At 42.3% G+C, this 25,869-nt stretch overlaps 1 protein-coding gene across 1 annotated transcript in view; it reads right to left on the bottom strand.

Annotated features, from left to right (window-relative positions):
• Positions 1-25,869, bottom strand: part of LOC122797638 (coiled-coil domain-containing protein 178-like) — a 1,250,322-nt gene that overhangs the window by 36,857 nt on the left and 1,187,596 nt on the right. The gene's annotated exons all lie outside the window — the stretch shown is intronic.

Raw genomic sequence — 25,869 nt, 5'->3', positions numbered from 1 at the left:
GGCTGTGTGCTTCATGAACTCAACGAGGAATTAAACCCACAGTTAGGACAGCTGTTTAATCTTAGCCTCACCTCAGGATACGTACCCAAGGAGTGGCGCACGGCGACTGTGGTCCCACTTCATAAGGGCGGTGCCTCCACAGACCCTGGAAATTACCGCCCCATTAGCTTGACAAGCCTTATCTGCAAAGCCATGGAGAGGATCATAATGGAACTCATAAATAAAGACATAGGGAACTTGCAGACTTTGGATCCAACCCAGTTTGGCTTTGTCAAAGGCAGATCCTGCCTCTTAAACTTGGTTGACTTTTTCGAGACAGTCACCAAGGCCATTGATGAGGAAAGGCAGTCCATACAGCCTACCTCGACCTGGCAAAGGCCTTCACACAATACCCCACTCAGGTATCATCGAAAAACTCATCAGCTTGAATGTAAACCCATACATCACAAGATGGGTTGCAAACTGGCTAAGTGACAGAACCCACAGGGTCAGAGTTGCTGGAGCCATGTCAGACTCAAAGCCTGTCACAAGTGGTGTCCCACAGGGCTCAGTCCTGGGTCCACTCTTGTTCGGCATCTACTTTTCTGAAGTACAAGCAAACACAGGAGGGTTATGGCTGACAAAGTTTGCAGATGACTGCAAACTGGGCCATAGTCGAAAACACATCTGACACAGATATCCTCCAGAAGGGCCTCACAGAAACGGATAACTGGTGCCAGAGCCATGGCCTGAAGTTAAATGCCAAAAAATGCATAGTCATACCCTTCAGGAAAAACAAGGTTACCCCTAGCTACCATATAGGTGGCAATCCACTGAGCACAGAAAAAGTCATCAGGGATCTGGGGACCCAAGTTGACAGTAGCCTTTCGTTTGACACTCATGTTGCTAAAGTAGTTAGGAAAACCTTCTATATCGCCCACCTGATCATGAAGGGATTCACATCTAGATCAAGGAGGTCATCGTCCCCCTGTACTCATCACTCATTAGACCTATGATTGAGTACAATGCCCCGTTCGGAATGTATCTGACCAGACACCTGCTGCAGCTTGAAAGGCCCCAAAAGTTCCTCACCAAAAGGATAACGGGTCTCAAAAATATGTCTTATGCTGCCCGACTGAAAGAACTCCAGCTCTATTCAGTCTCATACCGCTTGCTCAGAGGTGACCTGTGCCTGACATATAAGGCCATGTCAAACCCAGATTTGATGAATATGCTTCACCTCAAAAAATCTAGATCCCTCAGAACCACAAGGGCGGGAGACTTAAACCTTGACACGGTTATAAATAGAACGTGCTGGAGGGACAGATTCATCACCCAGAGACTCCCTATGCTGTGGAACAAAATCCCGGTACATGTGAGGCAGAGCATCTCGCTGGCCTTGTTCAAGAGGAATCTTGACCAATGGATGGGAGATCGCAGATATACCCCAGGGATTACTTTAGTGTCACTGCTTGACAGAGGCACAGAAAAATGATAGGCATAGTTTTTATTCAAACTAAAGGGGTGGCGAAAGCCACATAACTATGGGCTAGGCTTATAAATGCCCTTGGGCAGATAGCCTAGTATGAACCTATGAACCTATGAACCTATATGTAAGAAAATGCTCTGGAATGCAAGATGTGTATAGGCTGCTAGAGGTGTGACTTCCATACCACATGGGTGTTTTTTTTAATACCTTTATTGAATTATCACTTGTGATACAGCCAAATTTACATTTATATAGGTTCATAGGTAGGTACTAGGCTATTGGCCCTACGGCCTATACAAGCCTAGCCAAAAAGGTACCCTGGCTTTCACCACCCAAGAAAATTATTTTCCTGTGCCCCTGTCAAGCAGAACCACAGAAGTGATCCCCGGGGTGAATTTCCTATTACCCATCCAATCATCAAGATTTTTCTTGAAGAGCGCTAATGAGGAGCTTTGTTTGACATAGATGGGTAATCTGTTCCACAGTATGGGAAGTCTCTGGGACAGGAATCTATCCCTCCAGCATGTTCTGTTTATTGAGGTGACAAGGTTTAGGTCCCTAGAGCGTGCAGCTCGGAGGGATTGGGATTTCTTTAAGTGGAGCATGTCCAACAGCTCTGGGTTTGATATAGCTTTGTATGTTAGGCAGAGATCGCCTCAGAGTAGGCGATATGCGATGGAGTAAAGCTGGAGTTTTTTGAGTTGGTCTGCGCAAGGCATCTGTTTGAGGCCAGTAATCCTCTTTGTGAGGTATTTTTGCTGCCTTTCCAGTTGTTGTAGATGTCTTGTGAAGTACATAGCAACAGTGGCGTTGTATTCTATAATGGGTCTAATGAGTGATGAGTAGAGGGGAACAATGACCTCTTTTTTTCTGGATGAGAAACCTTTTGTGATGACGTGTGCCACGTAGAAGGATTTCCTGACCACTGTGGCGATGTGATTATTAAAGGAGAGACTACTGTCCACCTGTGTCCCAAGGTCTCTTATCACACTTTCGGCATTAAGTAGACTACCACCTATGTGGTAGTTCATGGGTACAGAGTTTTTACCAAAGGGGATGACCATGCACTTTTTGGCATTGAGCTTGAGGCCATGGCTTTGACACCAGGTATCTGTCTCAGTGAGGCCCTTTTGTAGGATGTCCACATCATTAGGAGTGTCGATTATGGTTCCTAGTTTGCAGTCATCTGTGAATTATTTAGCCAAAGACCTTCTGTGTTAGCCTGTACTTCAGAGAACTAGATACCAAACAGGAGAGGACCCAGGACTGAACCCTGTGGTACTCCACTTGTCACTGGTCTGAAGTCTAATTTGGAGTCTGCTACTTTCACAGTGCGGGTTTTGTCAGTAAGCCAGTTGGCAACCCATCTTGTGACATAGGGATTTATACGTAGTTTAGTGAGTTTATCTATAACTCCAGAGTGGGGGATGGTGTTGAACGCCTTGGCGAGATCTAGATAGGCTGTGTGAACCACCTTACCCTCATCTATGGTTTTGGTGACTACTTCAAAGAAGTCTGTCAGGTTTAGGAGACATGATCTGCCTTTTACAAACCCAAACTGTTTGGGGTCCAGAGTTTGGAGATCTACAATGTCTTTGTTTATGAGTTCCATGATGATACGTTCCATGGCCTTGCAGACCAGGCTCATCAGGCTAATGGGGCGGTAGTTCCCGGGGTCTGTTGTGGCCACCCCTTTGTGGAGTGGGATAACCATCCCGGTGCACCATTCAAAGGGCACAAAGCCTGAGGTGAGGCTATGATTGAACATGGTACTTTGGTGGGGTGCCAGTTCATTCTGTAGTTTGTGCAGAAGGCAGCCTGGGATGTTGTCAGGTCCCATGGATGCTGTGTTCTTGGCTTTGGAGAGTGAGGTTTTTACCTGTGCAGCCATGATTAGAGGAACTTTGCATTCTTCCGGTATAAAGATGGGCCCTTTAGGGGGTGAGAGGGGGGTAAAGTTAGCACTGAACCTATCTGCCAGGATGTTGGCAATATCAGTTGGTTCTGAATATTTAGTGTCATTGTGCTGTAACTCAGAGAAAATCTGAGTGTTGCCTTTGAGATTCTTGACATAGCTATATAATGCTTTGTGGTTGTCTTTAGAATCAGTGGTGATTTTGTTTTCATAACTAGCTCTGGAGGATTTTATGAGGGATCTCTGCTTCTTAATGAGGCTGACCAGGGAGTTCCTCCAATCGTGGGATTTTACTCTTTTTTGCAACAGTTTCTTTCTTCTGTTGTAGAGTTTGTTTATGGCAGAAGACCACTACATTGGCTTCCTTTTTTTGGAGGATAGCATCTTGGTTCTGTTACGGATAGCACGATCCATGCACTCGTGTAAGTGCTTATAAAGTGCATTTGAGTAGGATTCAGCAGTCATACCTCTATTGTCCATCTGCATTGGTGTCGTGAAGTTTGCGACTTCTGTCTTAAGAAGCGTGAAGTTGGCTTTGGAGAAATTTTTTACGGTTATTTTCCTAATGGGGGGTGGGAGCGGGATGTGGATGTCTAGGGTGATTAGCTTGTGGTCGGATCTGACCAACGAGGAGCTGACCTCTAGTATGGAACACCGGTCACCCATGTTGGTGATGACCAGGTCTAGGATATTGCTGCCCCTGGTGGGAGTGTGGATAAGTTGATCCAAGGCGTTGGAATTGATGATTTCTAGAAAACGTTGAGCAAAAGAGTTAGTACATGAGTAGTTTTCACAGTTAATGGTAGGGTAGTTGAAATCACCCATTATTAGAGTGTTGGGTTGTACCTTAATATTTCCCAGTGTATCAAGAAAAGAGGAGTGGGAATCCTGGGGGATGGTGGGGGGGTCTGTAGCAAGCTACAATCTGGATTGCGGATTTGCCCAGAGTTAGTTGAACTTGGATAATCTCGGATGCATTATGCTGAGCAACTAGCATGGAGGTGTGGATATCCTCAATGAATATGGACATGCCTCCACCTTTAGTGTTTCGGTCCGGGTTTGGTGGCCAAAAGGTGTGGTATGAATTATAGCCTGGTAATGCAGGGGTGCTCTCTGGAGTTTTGAACCAGGTCTCTGTCACTGCACAGATGTCAATGTTCTCCATTTTAAGGAGTGCCTCGAGTGAGTGCATTTTGTGGTTTAGACTTCTAGCATTGAGTAACATTACCCTCAGATTTTGCTTGCTTGTACCTGTTACGGTGGTGAATTTGTCATTTGAACCTTGCCTAAAAAAGGCACTATAGGGTATATATAAAAGTAATCAAACTGTATTAACAAGTTCACATTTACAAACATTAAACTTACATCTATTGCTATAGATATATATATATATATATATATATATATATATATATATATATATATATATATATACAGAGAGAGAGAGAGAGAGATATCACATAACCTACGCAACATTACATAAAGTATTCAATTCCTGACCCTTTTTATAAACAAGAAACATCTTTATTAAGTCATCACTTATGACATAGGCAATCAGACACTTATATAAATGAAAACAAACCACACCAACATAATCCATGTTGCAAGCATTTTACATCACAAACCATTCTGACACACTCCCATTTGCAGATATTATACATGACTTATAATCTTCCCTATCATTTTCAGTCAAACATTACATAGCTCATTTAAGTCCTGCCTTCTTTTAAACCTCATTCCTCCCCTGTATGTATTGTTCAAACAATTCCCATCTTTTTTTTTTTCTAATGCAGTTTGCTCCTATCCTTTTCTAAAGATCTCAATTCCAGTTGTTTTATCTCTGTTACTATATTCACTACTTCTAGTATATTTGGTTTAGATTTTGATTTCCATTTTCTAGCAATTGCTTTTTTGGCAGGCAACATAATTAGACACACAAAGGCCTTATCATATCTAGGCAATTCCGATTTTGTTTCACAGCTCAGAAAAATCATCTCCCTTGTCACACCAATCTGCCCATCCAGCATCTCCGACAGAGCATTCCACAAGGAATCTCTGAAGTCCACCAACTCACTGAATTCCCAGAAAATAGATTCCCAATTACCTCTTTCTTCTCTGTCACACCTCCAACATTCGCTGTCCACCTGAGGAAAATTTCTCTGGAGTCTACTTGAGATATAAAATATCTATGTAAACATTTCCAAGCAAAAAATCCTAAATCTTCTAGATTTTGTTGCATATTTGGGACACATACATATATCCTCCTATCGTTTCTTTGTGAATCGCTTATTCAGTCTCTCTTCCCACACCTTTCTAATGTCCTCTGATTGATTCTTACAGTTATCATGCAATTTTTTGTATGGTCTACTAATTATTCCTTTTTAAATGACAGCTTTTGTTCTAGATTCTAGTAAAAATTCTACCAGTGCTGGCCTTTCATTTAGGACCCCTCTATTTCTTTCTCTTTGCCTATACTCTGATATCAGTCCATGATAGGGAAGGCAATCTCTAACCTGCAGTCCAAATAAATTCTTGGCATCTCCACATTCCATCTTCTTTCCTTCTCTAGTTATTTGCTTCCAATACATTGGTTCCTTTGCCAGTTTTCTCTGATAAATTCCAGCCACATCTTGCCTATTGTCTATATCCCTAATTGCAGTCATCCCTATCGGCAGACTCTCCTTTCTCCATTCCCATGTTGGCTTAGTTCTTAGGATACTTTCTGCTAATTTATAAATATAATATTCTGAATGATTATTGCTATTCTCCTTAAAGGCCTGCATCCAAAATCCTAGTCTCTCCTTGTTTCTTGAGCTTCTCCCCAGTTTCATCATCATTGCTTTCCACTCTGAATTATAATTTTCTGCTTGTGCTATATATAGGAAGGAGCCTTAACTGTGTAGCTCTGAAATACCCCTTCAAATCAGGTAATCCCAATCCACCCTGTTCTACTGGAAGAATCAGCTTATCCCACTTGACTCTTGCTGTTTTCCCCTCCCACATAAAGTCCTTCAGCTCTTTATTAATTATCTACAACTTATCCTCTGTTTGATAAAAATATGCCTGACCTGTTTATAAGACTAATGGGATTAAAGAGATTTGAACTGCTTGTATCTTACTATCCAATCTATATAACAAAACTTCAATTTTCTCAGTTTTTGCATTATCTTTTTTAGTCTCTTCTCACATATCCTTAGCTGCCACATCAGAATCATTTTTAATCCATACTCCTAAATACTTCATTTTATCATGTCCCCATAAATATGGATATTGCTGAACCAGTTCATATGTGGGTACATAGTTTACCGCTATTGCCTTTGTTTTAGCTTCATTAATTTTGTATGCTGAAAAGATTTGAAACTGTCTCAAAATGTTCCAAAACACTGTAATGTCTCTTTCTGGTTTTGTCAGGTATAAAATAATATCATCTGCAAATACAGCCAGCTTTTCTTGTCCTCCATACCAATTATATCCTTATCAGACAGGACCACACCCATTTTAATTTTCACCTCCAATTTCTCATATATCCTCCTAATCAAGCCTACAGTTTTTTTTCAGGAAATGCACATGTTTCCATTGCCCTGCTCATAAAGTCCCAGCTTACTCTGTCAAATGCTTTCTCTGCATCAAGACCCACCAACAACAATGGTATTTTCTTACATTCTGCTTCCCTCTGGATCATCAGTGCTCTGTTAATGTTGTCAAATGTTTGCCTCCACTCTACAAAACCAAACTGATCCATATTTATCAATTTTGGCATTATTTTTGCCATTCTTTTAACCATTATAGACATGAACACTTTATAATCATGGTTTAGTATTTAAATGGGCCTGTATGAAGCTGGATCTGATGGATATTTCCCCTCTTTAGGTATTACAGCTACCACTGCTTTCTTCCAGGATGTTGGTACTTCTCCTCCTCTTAAAATGCTGTTAAACAAAACCTTCAGATCTTTATCAGTTTTCCCTCCTAGCTTCTAAACTTCCACAGGAATACTGTTTATTCCTGGGGACTTTTGTGTAGATTGGTTATACATCACAACATACCACATAGGTGTTAATGAGTTAAACAGATGTGGAAACAGTGCAAAGAGGGTATAATTTTAACAAACTCTGCTTATAACTACTCCTTAGTTATCCTCTGAAACAGAGGAGAACCAACTAGCTCCCAGTTATGATTATTAAAACGATTGGGCCAAGGGACAGTACTAGATAGCCTTAGGGAAACTAGTGTATAGGTGAACATACAAGCAAATGAAGACCCTACAAATCCTTCTGAAAATAGGAATTTACTACAGGCAGAGAATAAAGCTAGACTGTGAAAGTACAGTTGCGTAAGTGAAACTTACCTTAACAGCAGATGTTCTAATAGATCGCTGTTGCAGCAGCCTAAGCTATATGTATTCTATCCCCACTACAAATGACCAGCGTACAAAAGCTAAGGTAATTTTTCACATGCTCCAATTGTCAGGAGCTTGAGCAGAGCTCCATAAAATGAAAGTTGGAGCATGAAACACTTCAGAGCATTTTTGCCCATGAGGGAGGCAAGAGCTCTGCAGACGAATTCTAGGCAATAAACCAAATATAACTATACACAAAAATGATGGACAAATCCATACACACTGGCAGCACAAAAAAATACAGGTAAGAAAAGGGGTCTCGAGGGGGGGCATAATACACTTACTATGCTCAAACACAGACTAATGTTGCAGTAGCCTAAACCATAGCGGTAGATTACTATGGCTTAGGGAACAGAATTACCATGGCTTAGGGAAAGGACAAAAGGGAAGGATGCTAAGACTACAGGAGCTCCTCAAGAGGGGTCTTAGCAAAACTTGTTTTGGACCTGGTGAAGGACTCCAGTTTGTAGTGCTGTGTAAACTTGTATATAGTGGACCATGTTGCTGCCTCTAGAATGCTTCTAGAGTCAACCCCTTTCCAGAAAGCCAAAGAAGAATCCAAAGCACTTGTAATGGGATGTAATCCTGCCTGGAAGTGGCTTATTATGGTGAGTAAAACAAAAGGCAATAGCAAGAGAAAAACACATGGAAATTAATTTGAAACTGATTATCCTTTCCTGAAGTTTTGAGTTTTGTCTAGGTAGTAAGTAAACTGCCTGTGGACATCTAGTGTGTGAAGGATCTTTTCTTCCTTGTTCTTGATTCTGGAAAGAAAACTGAGAGATTAATAGTCTGTCTTAAACTAAACTCCAAGACCACTGTAGACTTAAAGGAATGATTTGTTCTCAAAGAAATCCTGTCAGTGTGTTAAATAAGGCAGGGTTGACTCACCATCAGTGTTTGTAACTCAGACACTCTCCTAGCAGATGTCAGAGAAATAAGTAGAAAAGTCTTCCAACTTAAGAACCTCAGCTCAGCCTCATTTTACTGGTGTCTTTGTATCACTTGTACTTGAGGATAAATATCTCTTTATCTGGAACTCAAAAAAATCACTGGCAGTTAAGTAAGGTGTCATTAAAGGATGTATATAAGCTGGGTTGGGATATATCCATTCAGAGAAGTCAAGGAGATCCATAATAATCTGGAAGTGTGAAGACAGGACTGGAGGCCCAGATCCTCAGCTCTGGAGGAGAGAACATCCTACCAATGACTATGTGTCAGTAGAATACCTGGGGCTTTATTGCCTGGAAGTAGACTGGAAACTACAGACTTTGTGGTGAATTTATTTTCTGTTTGGTAATTGAGCTATTAGAGGTTCAACTGTTTTCTGTTTAAAGCATATATACTGCATATTGTTGGTAAAATCAGCCTTTTAACTACTAAAACATTTAACTACATTTGCAATCAAGACTGCGTGCATCAGTGCTTAATATTCTACAATGTTTTATACTATGCACTTTGAAATTATTTCAGCAACCTCAATTAAAATGACCAAACCAGCAGCACTGCTCATGGTTTTGACACTGAAGAAAGTGCAGTAATCTTACCATAATAGGAGATGTCTTTCCCTTCACTGCTGCAGTATTCTTTACTAATGAGATCCCCTGCCAAGGATTGCCCAATGTCCAGCCAGTATACCAAAAGCCTTAGGTTTTTCAATGATGTTGTATGTCACATGTATGCTCCCTGCTCATTACGTAGGGCATAAATCTGATGTATGAATGTACCTACCTCAGAAATTAATAGCCTAAGAAGGAACAACAGTCCAAGGAGAAAAGAAGGAACATGTGCATCCAGAAAAAAAAGAAAAGGGGTAGAGAAAAATGGGAAGAAGGGAGGGCGCAAATACTGCAACAGTGAAAGGAAGGACATCTACTGTTATGGTAAAATTTTACACAACTATACTATATCTTTCCTTATCACTGTTGCAGTATTCCTTACTAAAGATAAAGTATAAAAACTCAAGAGGAAACTAGGCCCAGCAGGCAGTCCTTATGGAGAATCTGTCTCCCATACTAATATTTTATCTTTCTGGATGACATGTAAACTCACACCCAAAGAAAAAACAAGATAAGAAGAAAACCCTAATGGGGCACTTATCTGAAAATGGCTTGGTAACCAGCCCAAATGAAGGAACATTCAGACCAACAATTGAAGATGGCATTCGGACTGGCAGCAAAGAAGTTCTGAGGTATGTATGTTCATACGTCACCTTTATGCCCTATGCCATGAATGGGAAGTATATGTGTGATGTATGACGTCCTTGAAAAACCTAAGTCTTCGATATACTGGCTGGGTGTTGATCTGCTCTTGGCAGGGATCCCATTAGTAAAGAATACTGCAACAGTGACACAGAAGGATATTTATTTATTTATTTTATTTTACATTTGTTAACCAGGTTAGTCTGACTGAGCTTTTGGCTCATTTTCAGCAGAGACTCAGGGAGAAAAGCTCCTCAGGGAAAGAATTTTGCAACAATAATTTACAATCAGCAAAAGAATATGAGATTTGTCACAATATCATTTTAAATGCTTAGTACAAAATAAATGGTGAGTGTGGAAGAGAGGTGAAGAAGAGAGTATAGGCAGGATGGAGTGGGTGGAGAAGAGTGTCAGGAGTAATTTGTGACAGACGAGTACCAGTAAGAGTGAAAGGGAAGGTCTACAAGAGGGTAGTGAGACCAGCTATGTTATACGGGTTGGAGACAGTGGCATTGACAAAAAGGCAGGAGTCAGAGCTTGACGTGGCAGAGTTGAAGATGTTAAGATTTGCACTGGGTGTGACGAGGATGGACAGGATTAGGAATAAGTATATTAGAGGGTCAGCCCAGGTTGGAAGGTTTGGAGACAAAGCCAGAGATGCAAGATTACATTGGTTTGGACATGTGCTGAGGAGGGATGCAGAGTATATTGGGAAAAAGATGCTAAGGATGAAGCTGCCAGGTAACAGGAAAAGAGGAAGGCCTAAGATAAGGTTTATGGATGTGGTGAGAGAGGATATGCAGGTGGCTGGTGCGACAGAACAAGATGCAGAGGAAATGGAAACAGTTGATCTGCTGTGGCGACCCCTAACGGGAGCAGCCGAAAGAAGAAGAAGAAGAAGTACAAAATAAATTTAAAGTCTGGAAAAGATTATGAAATCATAATGATGATATGATATCATCTTTTGCACACAACTTTGCAAAAGTAGCTCAATTATCTAAGATGAGATGAGGAGGTCAGAGCAGACTTGGCTGAAAGACAAACAAATAGGCTTCAGATCAGATATCAAACAAATATGCTTCAGATCATGATATCCATTGTTACCGAAGTGTACAACTCTAGGTTAACTCTTTAACAGCCAAGACACTGTGCAGCCTGACTTCTGGGTGCACGTAATACACATTGGGTGGTATACATAGAGATGCACTGTGTGTCGAAGCATGGCTTGTACCTCAGTGTTGGCAGACTGCAATGTAAAGTATACATGGATTTCCAAATGGCAAAAAAGTAGGCATCTGAACAGGTGGCTATGGTTTGTGAAAACTGGAGCAATACTAAAAAGGAGCAAGCCAAGCCTAACAAAGCAGACCAAGAGAATAGTCACATACCAGCTAGCACAAACTTCATAAGACCGAAAGGCAATAGCCAATATGTGTGTTGGCATGTGGTGGAATAACTTGTTAGAAAGTGCTGCACAGTAGTAGCAATCAGCACAGTTTAATACCTATGGTCTGGTATCCAGTCACCTATATACTTATCAGTTCCATGAAAAGGGAGGAAAGGGGAGGATAGGATGGTAGGAAATATTGGAACATAGTAAGCAGAGGTACATACAGAGGAGAAGCAGGATGAAAGGAAAGGCAGGGCACATTTTTATGGGGACAGGTACTCAATTTTTATATATATCAAGAGATAGAAGGGATGATGGTAAGGGAGATAAGGAAATGAGATGAAAAGGTGGGGAAGGTCATGAGCGGGACACACAAACAAACCCAGAACAGTGCAGACAAACAGGAGTGAATATGTACACACTAGAAGGAAGACATGGGCTGGGCAGAGACTAACAAATGGTGGACAAATGGTGATCAGGAGGACTGAATGATGCACAAGGAAGTTTGTAATGGCAAAAGAAGATAAGGGTACACCTGGCTGGGGATAGGTCATGGAAAGTGCAGTGTGTTGGCTGATGACTAGCCAAGGAGGATGTCAACATGACCCACCAGATGACTGAGAGGGGCCGGTGAAAGGGGTGACACATTACTCCAGTGGCCAGATGGCAGAGGATTACAGGTCCAGTGCGACCTGTAATACACTCCAGGAGGGGTATGGTAGCAGCAACCCAGCAGGTCATTCCACTGTTAACCATCGCCCACACTTCCTGCCACAATAAAAGTCAGTCCACAGCATGAGACTGAGTCAGCCACGGTGAGTCACATCTAGCCCTCTCACCTACAACAGCCACAACTATGGCAGGTGCCACCAGTGACTGACATGCCTGTGATGGTTGCCATCAGCATGACTTGCACCAGGGAGACACAATGGGAAAAGAGACATAAGTGAAGGTGTTTGACAAATGATACAATGAATATAGTACAAATCAGTAGGTAACACAAAAGCTAACATGGTTGCCCTCTCACTCTGCTCATGCTGAAAGACAGAGGTGCAGGAGAAATGCAAACATTAATGCAAATCTACACTCCCACATGTGCATGAATGATAGCAAAATGCTGGTAATGTGCCCACAATGTCACAAGCCTCACAATAACCCACAGTTCTGTATTTAAATACCAAATAACAGAAGCCTGGAAATGTGTCCAAATCCTCACAGGTAAGTCACAACCATATATGTAGGTACAAGACAGCAGAATCTCTTACATAGTGCCCATAAGCTCACAACTGAACAGCTATCCAGTACCCCACAATATACAGTCGTGTCACGGCATGTATTCAAGCAAAAGGCATAGCACAGATACATTTCACACAGTAGCTGAACTGGTATGCTCTAGTACCTGACAGATGAAACAGCTTTATTACAGACACTGCTCTGAATAAAAGAAAGAAAAACTTTTTAACATTACACTCTTAAAACCAGTATCAGTGCCAAACACTATACAATTTGGGCATTGCTGACTAATCACTGCTTCCCACTGACAGAGATTTTAAGAATCATGGCACCTCAGGTAATCTTTCTGTTGCATGCAATGTTCAATAGTCCTGAGGATGCTGGTTGCCTCACAGTCAGAGCCCAAGCCAAAAATCCACTTTCTGAAATGGACCCATACAGGGTCCCAGTTTCCAATACCCGAACTGATTCTGTAGGAGAAAGAGCATGATTTTGTTCTCCCTAATACATTAGGAAGGTGCTCTCTATGGGCCATGAGCACTGGCAGTGACACATATGAATATCATGTAAAACAAAATTGTAGTCTGTGATTCATGATGGAAACACAATTTCTGAATTGCTAGCACCTCCTTGAAATGTGATGTGTATACATGTGAAAGCAGTGTGCACGAACCTTTGGGCAGGGCACATCTGTATCATACTGTGGAACCTAGATGGGTGCTATTTATTGAGTCAACTGCTGAGAATGTCAAGTACATATACTACCAGTATGTTTACTCAAAATCTCAGAAATCTGACAAATGTCTGTAGGTTGTTATATGAGATCACGGTATAGCTGGGTGTGGGTTTCAGCACTTTGCCCACCGTTGTCTGATCTCAGAGTTTGTACAATTAGCAGGGGGTGTGGGGTGCAAGGGGGCTAACCCCTCCCCCCCAACATAAACAACGTTAAAATTTTTTTTTTTTTCAGTATTTTATGTCTTGATCTTTTAGGGTCAATGTTTTAAAAGGTGCTCATTTGTTTCATTTACACAATGATAGGAAACCACCTGCTTACATCAGCAATATATAGAAAGTCATAGTATACATTTCACATAGCTTAATATGAATACACAGGCTATCACTGTATTTCTGTAAAGGGTGTAAGATCTTGTGCTCTCCTGTTTATGTACCACATCACTGTGGTGTTCTCTCAATAAACATGCAGAGGTCCTGGGCACCACAGGTGATTTAAGTATTTCAAATCATTGATCACTGCCAACATCTTTGACATTTATGTGCTTTTGCCTGTCATGGGAGTTGCACACACTTACCCTTTCATCCTTTTGGATGTGCTATGCCTGAAGGATTGCCAGATCTGAAGCATAGATACTGACAGAATGGAGAGATGTTGCAAGTGAGAATGGGAGTCCTGGAGGAGTCCTGAGGTAAAATGGGAGCCAGCCTGACATCCAAAGACTCTTTGACAGCTTTCCTCTTCTTATGGACAGGGGACAGTAAAACCAGAGAGATCACAGGTACCTAACCAAGAGGATTACTGGCCTCAAACAGTTGCCCTATGCAGCACGACTGAAAAAGCTAAGACTGTTCTCTGTTGCATACCGCTTTCTCAGAGGTGATCTCTGTCTAACGTACAGAGCCATGTCCAACCCAGAATTGTTGAACATGATCCATCTTAGCAAAACCAAATCTACTTGAGCTACATGCTCTAGGGATATAACCCTCAACACAACAATGAATAGAACATGCTGGAGGGATAGATTCCCTTCACAGAGACTTCCCTTACTATGGAACAGGGTCCCGATCTACATAAAACAGAGCCCCTCACTATCACTCTTCAAGAGGAACTTTGATGAGTGGATGGGTAACAGAAAGTTCACACTGGGGATCACACCAACAGCACTACTAGATAGGGGCCAAGGGTATTAGCTGCTAGTACAAGGGTCTAGGGAACTACTAAAGGGGCGGTGAATACCGCACAACGTGGCTGGGCTAATATATGCCTTCGGGCAGATAGCCCAGTACCAACCTATGAACCTATCAAAGGTTGTTCTACTGGTAAGCCAATAAAGAGACTTTGAAAACAGATATCACAGCCTGAATGGGTCAGTAAAGGGTAAAGTACAGAATAGAAAAAAGCAAAAAGCAAGGCTCAGGTAGTGTCCGGTGCCACTCCCAACCAGCTGCAAAATACTGTTCAAGTGAAATTATGTAAAAACAGGATCAAATTCTCATCAAAAATTAAACTGTTCTACACAAGAAGTTCACAAACACATTTACACATCAGTTCAATTAGAAATGAAATGCCAGTCCCGATAACTATATATTTCCTAGCTAAATACAATAAATCAATCAGAAAAAAACACAAATTTTCCTCATAAAATTATTTGTAGTGCAATGTATTCCTCAATGGGAAATTTACTTGCCAGTCTTTGAGGGACTGCTAGCCAAATGAAAGTTCAACAGAGCCTGCTGATGGAGCACCCTTTCGAGGCATAAAAAGGAAGGGATTCACATTCTCTGTTTTTATGATTCTCCTCTCAAGCTATTGACAGTTAGAGCACATGGAAGACACCAAAAAGTTTTGAAAGCTGGCCACAGGCAAAGGGTAGGACATAAATAGCTTAGGCTACTGCAACAGTAATATGTTAAACATAATGTATTTCTCAGGTGTGTTGCACATGTGACCCATTTGCTTTGGAAAAGAGAGCAGGTACACAGACTACTCTGTAATAAGTTTACCTGCAAGTTGTACCTTCATACAGCCCATATGTAATATATGTAGCTACATATCTAAACTGTAGCTGAGGGAAGGCAACCTTCTATCAGGATTGCCTATCTTTGCACTATCTTTCATGTCCTAGAGAAAAACACGCTATGTGCATATGCTGTTGGGAAACATGTAATGGGCCTCTCCTGATGTAACTCCAACATCATAGATAGCCCAGTAGCCCAACACTTGTGACCCCCAGATGACCATGCCCATGCTATCTGTGAGGCCAAATCTTCACCTGTATATCTCTATCAGCCTGATTGTTGAAGCCAGATCAGCTGTACACATGCATATATATCTGTCCCTGCCAATGATCAGAGGTAGCACTGGCGTATCCTACTGTTCATAGCACAGCACATCTATGGCATCTCCTGCATTCTATTTCTGCCCCAAACTGTAAAGTTCACTATACCTATGAGAACCCATTGCTTACAATTGGTAGCCTACTGTCCATAACAGTCATTAGACTACTGCTATATTTCTTGTTTTCATAGTTGCCATCATATCTTCAAGAGAGTGAATAGTAGAGGTTGGGCCACTTCAGCTGAGATGAAAATAACATTCTACTACAAGCACTCAGCACTCATGGGTGCTGCGTGTTATGGAGAAGGGGTGCTCATCATTCACTATGGGACCAGGTATGGGAGACATTGGTCCATGACACCAATGCTGTTGGTGAGCAGAATCTTCAAGCACAGCAATGTCAGAGATAAGTCACTGGCATGATCAGATGGGCCTCAAAGAAGACACACAGCAAGGCTGTAGAGAGGTCAGCCACTGGAGGGAAGCCACTTCCCACTACAAGCCTAACTGTCAAAGGAGGAGCTACTAGTGTCCCAACATGGAGATGATGAAAAAACAGATAGAGGAAGGACAGAGGTTCTGGGAGAGGCCGACTCTCATGTGTCTTAGAAGGAGAAGCACCAGGTTAGTAAGCATAATGAATATGTCGACAGCAGTATTACATTTAAAGGGTTTAGAAAGGCCACATTTTCCACAACAAATTTTTCTCAGAGGTACATCTAGTGTGCAGTCAAACAAGTATAGTTAAAGAGCCATACTTCTCTTTATGTATGCCCAACACAGTATGGATATTTAGACTCACTGTTCTGTCTTGTATCATATAATCACATATTGAACTACTGTTATGGTCATACCTGCACAGGCTGGACCAGGGCAACAGGATGATATCTGCACCTATGCAGGGTCCGACAGTGATTCTAAGACACAAACTGAGGCAAAGACAGATGACATATAAGAATTGCCAGTTTCTTTCCTAGCTGGAATTTCATCCATTGTAAAATGTACAGATACAGCTTCACCAGCACCTGAGTAACTGGCTTTATAGCATGAGTGCTCACCATTATTGTCGGGGGCCCACTCATGACTGAGAACACCAGCACTGCTCCAGATGTGGCTGCAGCAACAAAGAAGTGCACTGCATTTGATATGAGTATATCCAGCCCACAGCAAACTAGCAGGCGGTTCTGGAACCATTGCCATGTCAAAGCTGGTTCCTTTTATGTGGGCAGTGCTGAGACTCAACCAGCAGATGTGCAGGTCTGTCATCTAGTTACAGTCTGCTGCTATTCGTGTTGAGATGGAGATGGTTGGTGTAGTGAGTGACATCTGTGAGAATGTCTTCAGGCACTAGTAACTCCTTGGTGAGGTCACACAGTCCAGGTATGATACCACGTTAGGTCTCCTGAGGACTGTGGTTTTCCACACCACTCCCATATCCACCTCCATATGAATGACAGGAAGAACAAACAGCAATGCCTTGTTCAGCTGCATTGCCCATAGGTTGGAGATGAATACAAACACATGGTGGTCATTTTGGGAGGCCATCTCATGATACACAGTCTACTCCTGCAGACCCAAAAATGTCTCAGTCCACCACAGCATATAATGAGCAGAGATTTCTGCCAGCCTTCAGTGGAATCCATACAGATCCTGTTTTCATTGTAGCACAACATCTCTGTCATGGAGGGTCAAGCCAGAGCAGTAGCCCCAGATTATGGTCATATAGCGGCAGCCTTTCCAAGTCACTGTCCTACAGTGACCCCCCTCCTTGTCACTGGAGGACAATATCTATGGTACAGAGTAGTCTTTGCCACAAAACTCCCATTTCCATCTTCAATGACATGGTCACCCTTCCCTGTTGTAATGTCAGTCGCATGTCATTGGGCACCTTGGCATCTCATTGCAAATTGATGTGTACTGTGCCTGTCGCCGTCTGTGGGGGTACTGCTTGCTATTACTCAAACTCACTGTTGTAGATGCATGATGATGATGTGTTGGCTGTGACAGAAGCTTTTGTATTGGTTCTGGAGGTTCCAAGGACAGATGGCTGCCCTACAAGTTTCCTAGGAAACATGTTATAAAGCATGTAGCATTCTACAAAACATCTTGTAGACTGTGACAGTGGTGTGCTGCAGTACTCTCATTTATCTACACAGCATAAGCTGGACACATGCTCTGTGACTCTTCTTGTTTGTGCATTGGTAGTGCTGTACAGAAGATCAGCCATATTTTGCGGGATGTGTATGAGTATCATGAACAAAGCCTCCATTGGGTATCAGGCATCACCTGCAGCACAGTAGGAACATATGGGACAGTCAGACATTTGTACATACTCTCTTTGGCTCTCTATATATCTCTGAAGCACAGTGCCTACACTTGCCAATTAAGAGGTCCCATGGAACTTCAATACACAGGAAGTGGTGATACAGATAACTTGCATTTCAGATATGGGAATCATGGGCATTGCCATAGTGCTATGCAGTCACATTTGTTATCAAAACCTGTGCATTGCACACTACTTGGCAGATGATAGAATGGTAGCCATTCTTATTGACATAACTCAGTCCACAGACATCAGCTGAGGCTTTTATTGCCACATTACTGCAATGTATAGCACTCAGCACTTCAGGGACATTACAGTGTCACATAATCCAAGCTTGGGGTGGCTCTCTTTCCTGATGTGCTGGGTAAACATATATGCTCATCTATGTGTGAAAGCAGCACGAAGCATAGCTGACTCAACCAGTGCCCTGTGCTGATATCATGAACCATGACCCCATCCACCCACCCCCCGGAGCTTTTCCATTGATAAGCAAAAAAAAAAAAAATTCAGGTCTCTTTTCTTTATTTTACCTCAACCCTCCTTCCTTATTTTTTATAAAAAAAAAAAAATTCTTCTTTTAGTCAGACTGCTTGTACAGGTTATATCCTGCCTGCACGGTGCTCAGGTTTTAGTTTTTTTTTTTTTTTTTTAACTTTTAAAATGCAGCAAGCCGTTTGCTATGGTTTAGACTACACATGAGCCCTACAGAGCTCAGGTTTGAACACAAATGCAATACCAGTTTTAAAAACCGGTATTGCATTTAAGAGAGATCCAGATTGGCTGATTGCGTCCCCTCAACAGTTTGTGCCTGGGGCAGTTGCCCCTCTCACCCCACCCTAGCTGCACTACTAGAAGCAGCATATCAAGAAACATAATGAGCACTGTGCAGGCTGATTCTTGTGATATGCCTAATGTGTTCCCTATATGTCTCTGTAAGATACAAGCAGCTAGTCTAGTAATAGCTACACATCTTAGTGTCTGCTTGTACAGGAAAGTTATGGAGTCCTTCTGACTATTTGTGGACAATGCAGTATGCTGATACCTTTATAATACTACTGTTTATTAAAAATTAAAAAATGGCCTGTCAGCTGCTGGTCATTTAGCCAAAGATAGACAATATGTTGTCAATCCGATTTTCATTCATAATGCCTTGTTGCCATGTCATATTAATGGATAACAGAAAACACCACTTACAGAATATACGTACTGCCACATGAATTATGCTGTGCCTAACGTCTCTGCTTATTTCAACATCATAAATTCCAGCATATGTTTTGTTCATATAGTGATGTGCAACTTGCTGTGCCCATACTGCTCCCTACATCTGTGAATCCTGACCTGCTTTCAGAAGCACTCATTTGCATTATTATGAACTTGTTACACTGTGCACCTTCATTTGCATGCCATCATAACTTCATTTGCATATGCATACTACCACACTGTTTTTTTTTTTTTTACTTCTCAGTAGTATTACCAGGTACTATGAATACCAGGTGTTGTGCTGAACAAAGCACTTTATACTTCTGGGAATGGCGAAGTATGTATAACATTTTGCAGATGGCCTTCTACATGTATAGCTTATGTTAAAGATTAGATCCTTGTGCTTATATTGTATCATTTGAGAGGTTTGCCAGCCAGAAGAGATGGGGCAGAGCTGACTGGACATGGAGACTTTCAACATAATTCAGTATCCCCTCTGTGTTTTCATAGAAATGAAAGAAGAAGACTAGAAAAAGTCAAGAAAATTATTTATGTACTTACCATAATGATAGATCCTTTCATTCCAGTCAATCTGACACAACATGTGGGTCCTTGAGCCACTTGTCAGATCCAACTCTGCAGTTTTAGTGCTTCAGCCTTGAGCCCCTTGAACAAATTATTTTCACATAATGCATCTCTCTCCCTCAGATCTTGTTTGGTGCCTCAGGACACAGACTCAACTAATCTGAATAGAACTGGACCTTATTTGCTATTTTTGAAGGATCCTTCAGGCCTTATAAGTAAGGAAGGGGGAAAGTTGTTGTACTGGACAGAAAAGATATGATCTATCATGATGATAAGTACATAACTTTCATATCCTATTCATTCAGTCTGTCCGATCTAACATGTGGGTCAGAATCCCAAGCCACAGAAACCCTGACAGGAGACCCTTTAGGATAATAGCACTAAAAGAATGCTCTAGCCTTGGAGGTACAACCCAGTTTATAGTGTTTGAAGGTATACATGAAAGATCGACTGGCAGCTTCACAAATATCTAGAAAATGGACTCTAAAAAAGGTTATAGAGGTTGCCATGGCTCTTGTAGAATGAACTCTGGCTTTACTAGAAAGAGGTTTGATGTTGAGAACTAAAAGGAATGTTATACAATCTGACAGCCATCTTAAAAGTGAAACTTTGGACACCTTTTTTCCAACTTGTTTTGAGAGAAAGAAATGAAAAGCTGCTCACATTTTCAAAACTATTCAATCCTGTGAAGGTAAAATTGCAATTGTCCTTGTACGTCCAAGGTATGTAGTAAGTATTCTCCTTTATTGGCATAATTTAGTGAAAATTTATAGGTGAATGGGTTAACAAATATCTGACTCAAAGGCAACTTTTGAAATAAAAGAAGGGTTTGTCCTTGAAGGTTCCCTGTCCTTGTGGAAAATCAAATAAGGAGGAGAGGAAGACATGAGTGTGAAGTTCTGATACCCTTCTTACAGAGATGACAGCCACTAGAAAAATAGTTTTCCAGGAGAGGAATTAAAGTTGTGTCAAAGAAGCTTGCTCAAAAGAAGGTTTAGCGAGAGCTTCCAGTACAAAATTCAGGTACAAAGGAGGAGCTGGGTTTCTAACTGGTGATCTTAATAAAAAGATGCATTTCAGAAATGCCTTGCATAGCTTGTATAAGGCTCAAGAAAAAATTCTTAAAAGCCAGTGTGAAAACTGGAGTTAGCTGCTAGCTGGGCCTTAATTGCAGAAAAACTAGAGCTTGAATCAAAAAGAGTTGCAAGAATGAGTAGCATATCTGCTGTGGAGGCAGAGAAAGAGTCTATATTTTGTGGTCAAGCCCAAGAAATTAATCTTCAATAGATTTTTTGCTGGAGGCTTTCTGAGAAGTTAATATACTAACCTCTTCCATGGGCATGGGCGGTAACTCATCTTTAGACATCACTGGAACTGGAAAAACCAAGCAGTTAGCTTCAAAATGTGAAGGTTCAGGTGAGGCTCCCCAGATGGATACGAGATCAGATCTAGAGAGGCAGAGAGTTTCCTTAAAGTGAGGACTTAGAATGGGAAACCAAATATGTCTGGGCCAAAAGGGGCTATGAGAATGACTGTTGCCTTGCACTTGAGAGCTATCTGCCTAAATTAGGACATTTGGAGAAGCATAGAATGGGCAAACAGAAGCTCCTGAGAAAATTACTGAGAAACAGCATCCCTTGACTGATGTTCCAAAGGGGTGATCAAGGCAAAGTAACTTCTGCATTTGGTTTTGTGGGAGGTAGCAAATAGACTGTAGCAGGCAGTGCCCCAGCAACTGAAAATCCTTTTATCTGTCACTGAATTGAGGGGCAACTTGTAAAGTGTTAGGAGACCACAGATGAGACTGTCTTCCAGGCAAATGAATACCACTGGGATGTATTTTGCTACTAGAAAGTGGTGGGTGGCTATCATTCATTGCCAGACCCTCACTGCTTCCTGACATAAAGGATAAGATTTAGTTCCCCCTTGCTTGTTCATGCACCAAACTACCACCACACTGTCTGACTGGATGGATATCACAACTTGAAAAAGACAGTCCTGAAGTTCATACAACACTAGGAGGACAGTTCTCACCTGCAAGACATGTATACGTACAAATATTTGAGGTGACAAATAGCTGTAGAGTGTCTTAGGGGCAAACATTCAACAAATATCACACCGAGTATGGTCATGCAAAGCACCCAAATAAAAAAGTCACTTCTTGTGTCAATCTTTATAGGAAATCTACTTCCCACACTCACATTTTCCCTCTTGGATGACATAAAAGCAAACTACAAGGAGCACGGCTGGTGTTAGCATTTTGGGGGTCCCCAGCAGATGTCAAGTTGGGGGCTCCCTGGGCACTTCCAGTCTACATATCACCCTGTCACTACCACTGCGCCTAAGCAACCTTTTAGTTCATGCTGAAAACATTTAGGAGTAGTAAGCACAGACTGACCTGTAGATACAATACTCTTACATTACAACAGGCCTATTTACCACATTATGTTGTCCCATCTCACAAAGGGACATTTACAGTTACTGGCATTTATTTTCAACAATGATACATTGCAGCAGCTGTAGGTCTGGAGTTAGGTGAAATGGTGCCTTAGACACACACACACACACACACACACACACACACACACACACACACACACACACACACACACTTTTCATCCAATGATGGCTTAAACAAAAATTATGATTATGGAAAGAAAAAGAAGTTATGTACCTACCATAACATTCCATGTTAGTTGTCTCCTCTCGCCTTCTTTCTTGCTGGTTGGGTTCAGAGCTGATCTTTGGCTCAGACTCGGCCATCTTCTAAAGCTCGAGAGCTACATACTGGCTCGAGGTCTCCCCATATCCCATGACGCCTGGCGCTAGAAACCCAGATCTCGTTTGGTGAGGCTAACATCAGACAAAGTAATGAAGGTATCCTATCCTATCATACCTAAGCCCAACTATAGAGACTACTAGGTAGAGAGGGATAGTCAGAGAAAACTCAGCCAGTGTAGATCCATAGAGAAACTCTTCTCGGTCGAGTAGGATAGGGGGATGGAGGGTGGGACGCAAGAAAGAAGGCGAGAGGAGACAACTAACATGGAACGTTATATTAGGTACATAACTTCTTTGTTAAGTTGTCTATCTCACCTTCATTCTTGCTGGTTGGGACAGCGTCCCTAGCACCTTATGTTAAGTTGTCTATCTCACCTTCATTCTTGCTGGTTGGGACAGCATCCCTAGCACCTTATGTTAAGTTATCTATCTTGCCTTCATTCTTGCTGGTTGGGACAGTGTCCCTAGCACCTAATATCCTGGGTGGCTCAGTGGAACAGACTCTTCAGAACAGTGGAACCAAAATCAGCTCTGCTCCTGGAAACCATATCCAGCTTATAATGGGAGATGAAAGTATGAGGATTTGCCCAAGTGGCTGCTGCACAGATAGATTCCATGGGCAACCTGGCTTGAAACACAACAGAAGTGGCTAATGCTCTGGTGGAGTGGCCTTTAGGTTTAACAGGCAATTCTTTCTTCCTCAGCTGATATATAAGGGTTATGATAGAAGTCAGCCACCTAGATAAAGTTACTTTTGATACTGGTAGGCCTTGTTTGCCCCCTGCATAAGAGAGAAAAAGCTGATCCGATTTTCTGAAGTCCTTGGTCCTATGCAAATAAAAGCGCAGTTGCCTGTGAACATCTAATTGATGTAATTTATATTCTGCCCTGTTGGAATGGTTAGGAAAAAATACAGGAGGGTCAATGGACTGGTTCAAATTATTCTCGGAAGAAACCTTAGGAAGGAAGGAAGGGTTAGTCCTAAGAGCAATCCTGTCTTTGTGGAACACTAGGTATGGGGGACGTATACAAAGAGCCTGCAGTTCGGATACTCTTCTAGCTGAAGTAATTGCTACCAGAAAAAGTGTTTTCCAAGATAATAACTTCAAAGGACAGGAAGCTGCAGGTTCGAAGGGTGGCAAAATTAGAGAGGATAGAATCAAATTCAGATCCCACGGAGGTGGAGGATCCCTAATCGGGGGCCTGAGCAGAATGGTTCCTTTGAGGAAGGCCTTACAAAGCTTATGAGACATTATGCTACTTTCTGAAAGGCCAATGTGAAAATTTGAAATTGCGGCTAGCTGCACTCTAATTTTAGTGGAAGCAGACCCAGAATGAAAGAGCTCCACAAGAAATTCCAGGATGTGGTGAACAGGGGCTGAAAAGAGGTCTATATTCTTGGCCTCTGCCCAGGAAAAAAAACGTTTCCACTTACTAGTGTAAGTTTTTCTAGTGGTAGACTTGTGTGATGATAAAATGATTTCACGCACCGATTGGGAGATATCAGGAAGCCTGGCTAGGGTTGGAAGTGGAGCAACCAAGCCGTGAGGTTGAGAGATTGTAGGGAATGATGCAGCCCGCCTGATTGATGGATCAGGAGGTCTGGAGCTGGGTCCAGAGTCCAAGGCTGCTCGACAAGATGATGATGAAGGAACGGAAACCATATTTGTCGAGGCCAGTATGGAGCAATGAGGATCATTCTGCAACCCAATACGGTAGCTTTATGAATCAGCTTGGGAATTAGGGGAAAGGGAGGGAAGGCGTACAGAAGTCCCTGAGGCCAATCGTGGACTAGAGTGTCTCTGGGGGAATGCTCTGGATGTGGTAGGAGAGAGAAGTTGCTGCATTTGCTGTTGAAGGGGGTAGCAAAGAGGTCGCAGCAAGGTTGTCCCCATTTGCGGAAGATTTGGTCCGCTACTGCTTGATTTAGAGACCACTCGTGAGGCATGAGAATAGCACTGCTCAGCCTGTCTGCTATGACGTTGGATTTCCCAGGGATGTGCGTTGCGGTCAGAAACCGTTGGGAAGAGAACGCCCATTGCCAGAGTCTGAGTGCTTCTCAACATAGGGGGTAGGACCTTGTTCCGCCCTGCTTGTTGATGTACCATACGACTGACATATTGTCTGTTTGAATTGCAATTGTCCCGGTAGGAAGAGAGTCCTGAAGAGCTTGCAACGCTAAAAGCACAGCCCTCATCTCCAAGACGTTTATGTGCAGATGGTACTCTTGATGTTGCCAGGTACCCTGGACTGTTCTGCCCTGATAATGCCCCCCAAACCCAATCAGGGAGGCATCCGTGGTCACCGTAGCAACTGGAGGGGGAAGTACAAATGGTCTGCCCAGGGGAACTGATGAGGAAACCATCCACCATGCAAGGTGCTTTTTGCATGTTTCTGTGATGATAATCATGTGAGACATGGGAAGCTGCTGGAAGGACCATTAGGTAAAAAGAAGCCATTGGAGGATCCTCATGTGAAAACGTGCCAGCAGGACGAGTATGATTGCTGCTGCCATGAGACCCAGGGTTTGAAGGACAAACCTGGCTTGAATTCTTTTGCATTGTAACAAGACTTGGACATGCTGCTGAATGGCTAACACCCTGTTTGGTGGAAGGCTGGCTGAGCTGTTCCTTGTATTTAAGTTTGCGTCTATAAAGATGATAGACTGACAAGGCGACAAAGCAGATTTTTCAAAATTTATAGTGATACCTAGTCTGGAGCACGTCTGGATAGTATAGTCTCTGGCTTGCAAAAGGTGATGCCTGGTGGTAGCAGTGAGGAGCCAGTCATCTAGATACGGAAACACCTGGAATCCTTGCCGTCTGAGGTGAGCGGTAACTATTGCCATACATTTGGTGGACACCCTGGGGGCTGTGGTGAGACCAAAGGGCAGAGCTCTGAACTGATAATGGCTGGCTCCCAGCCAGAAGCGCAGGAATCTTCTGGAGCACCTGTCCATTTTGATATGGTAGCACGCATCCTGAAAATCTATGGAGCACATCCAATTGTCCTGACCCAGGAAGGGCAAAATGGACTGAAGCGTGACCATCCGAAACTTCGTTCTTTGTACAGACCTGTTTTAGTCTGCTGAGATCCAAAATGGGTCTCCAGTCCCCTGTCTTTTTTGGTACCAAAAAGAACCTTGAGTAAATTCCGGATCCTTGCTGGTCTGCTGGGACTTGCTGGATGGCCCTTTTTCTTAGCAGTTTTGAAACTTCCTGAAATGCTTGATCCCTTAGATTGGGTGGAACATCTGGAAGGGACTTGTTTGACAATAAAGGAGCATGAACAAAGGGAA

Source organism: Protopterus annectens, chromosome 3.part1 (genome assembly GCF_019279795.1).
Source record: "Protopterus annectens isolate FY-2018-M chromosome 3.part1, PAN1.0, whole genome shotgun sequence".
NCBI lineage: Eukaryota > Metazoa > Chordata > Ceratodontiformes > Protopteridae > Protopterus > Protopterus annectens.
Note: the sequence above shows the minus strand (reverse complement) of the source record. Positions and strands in the feature narration are given on the sequence as shown.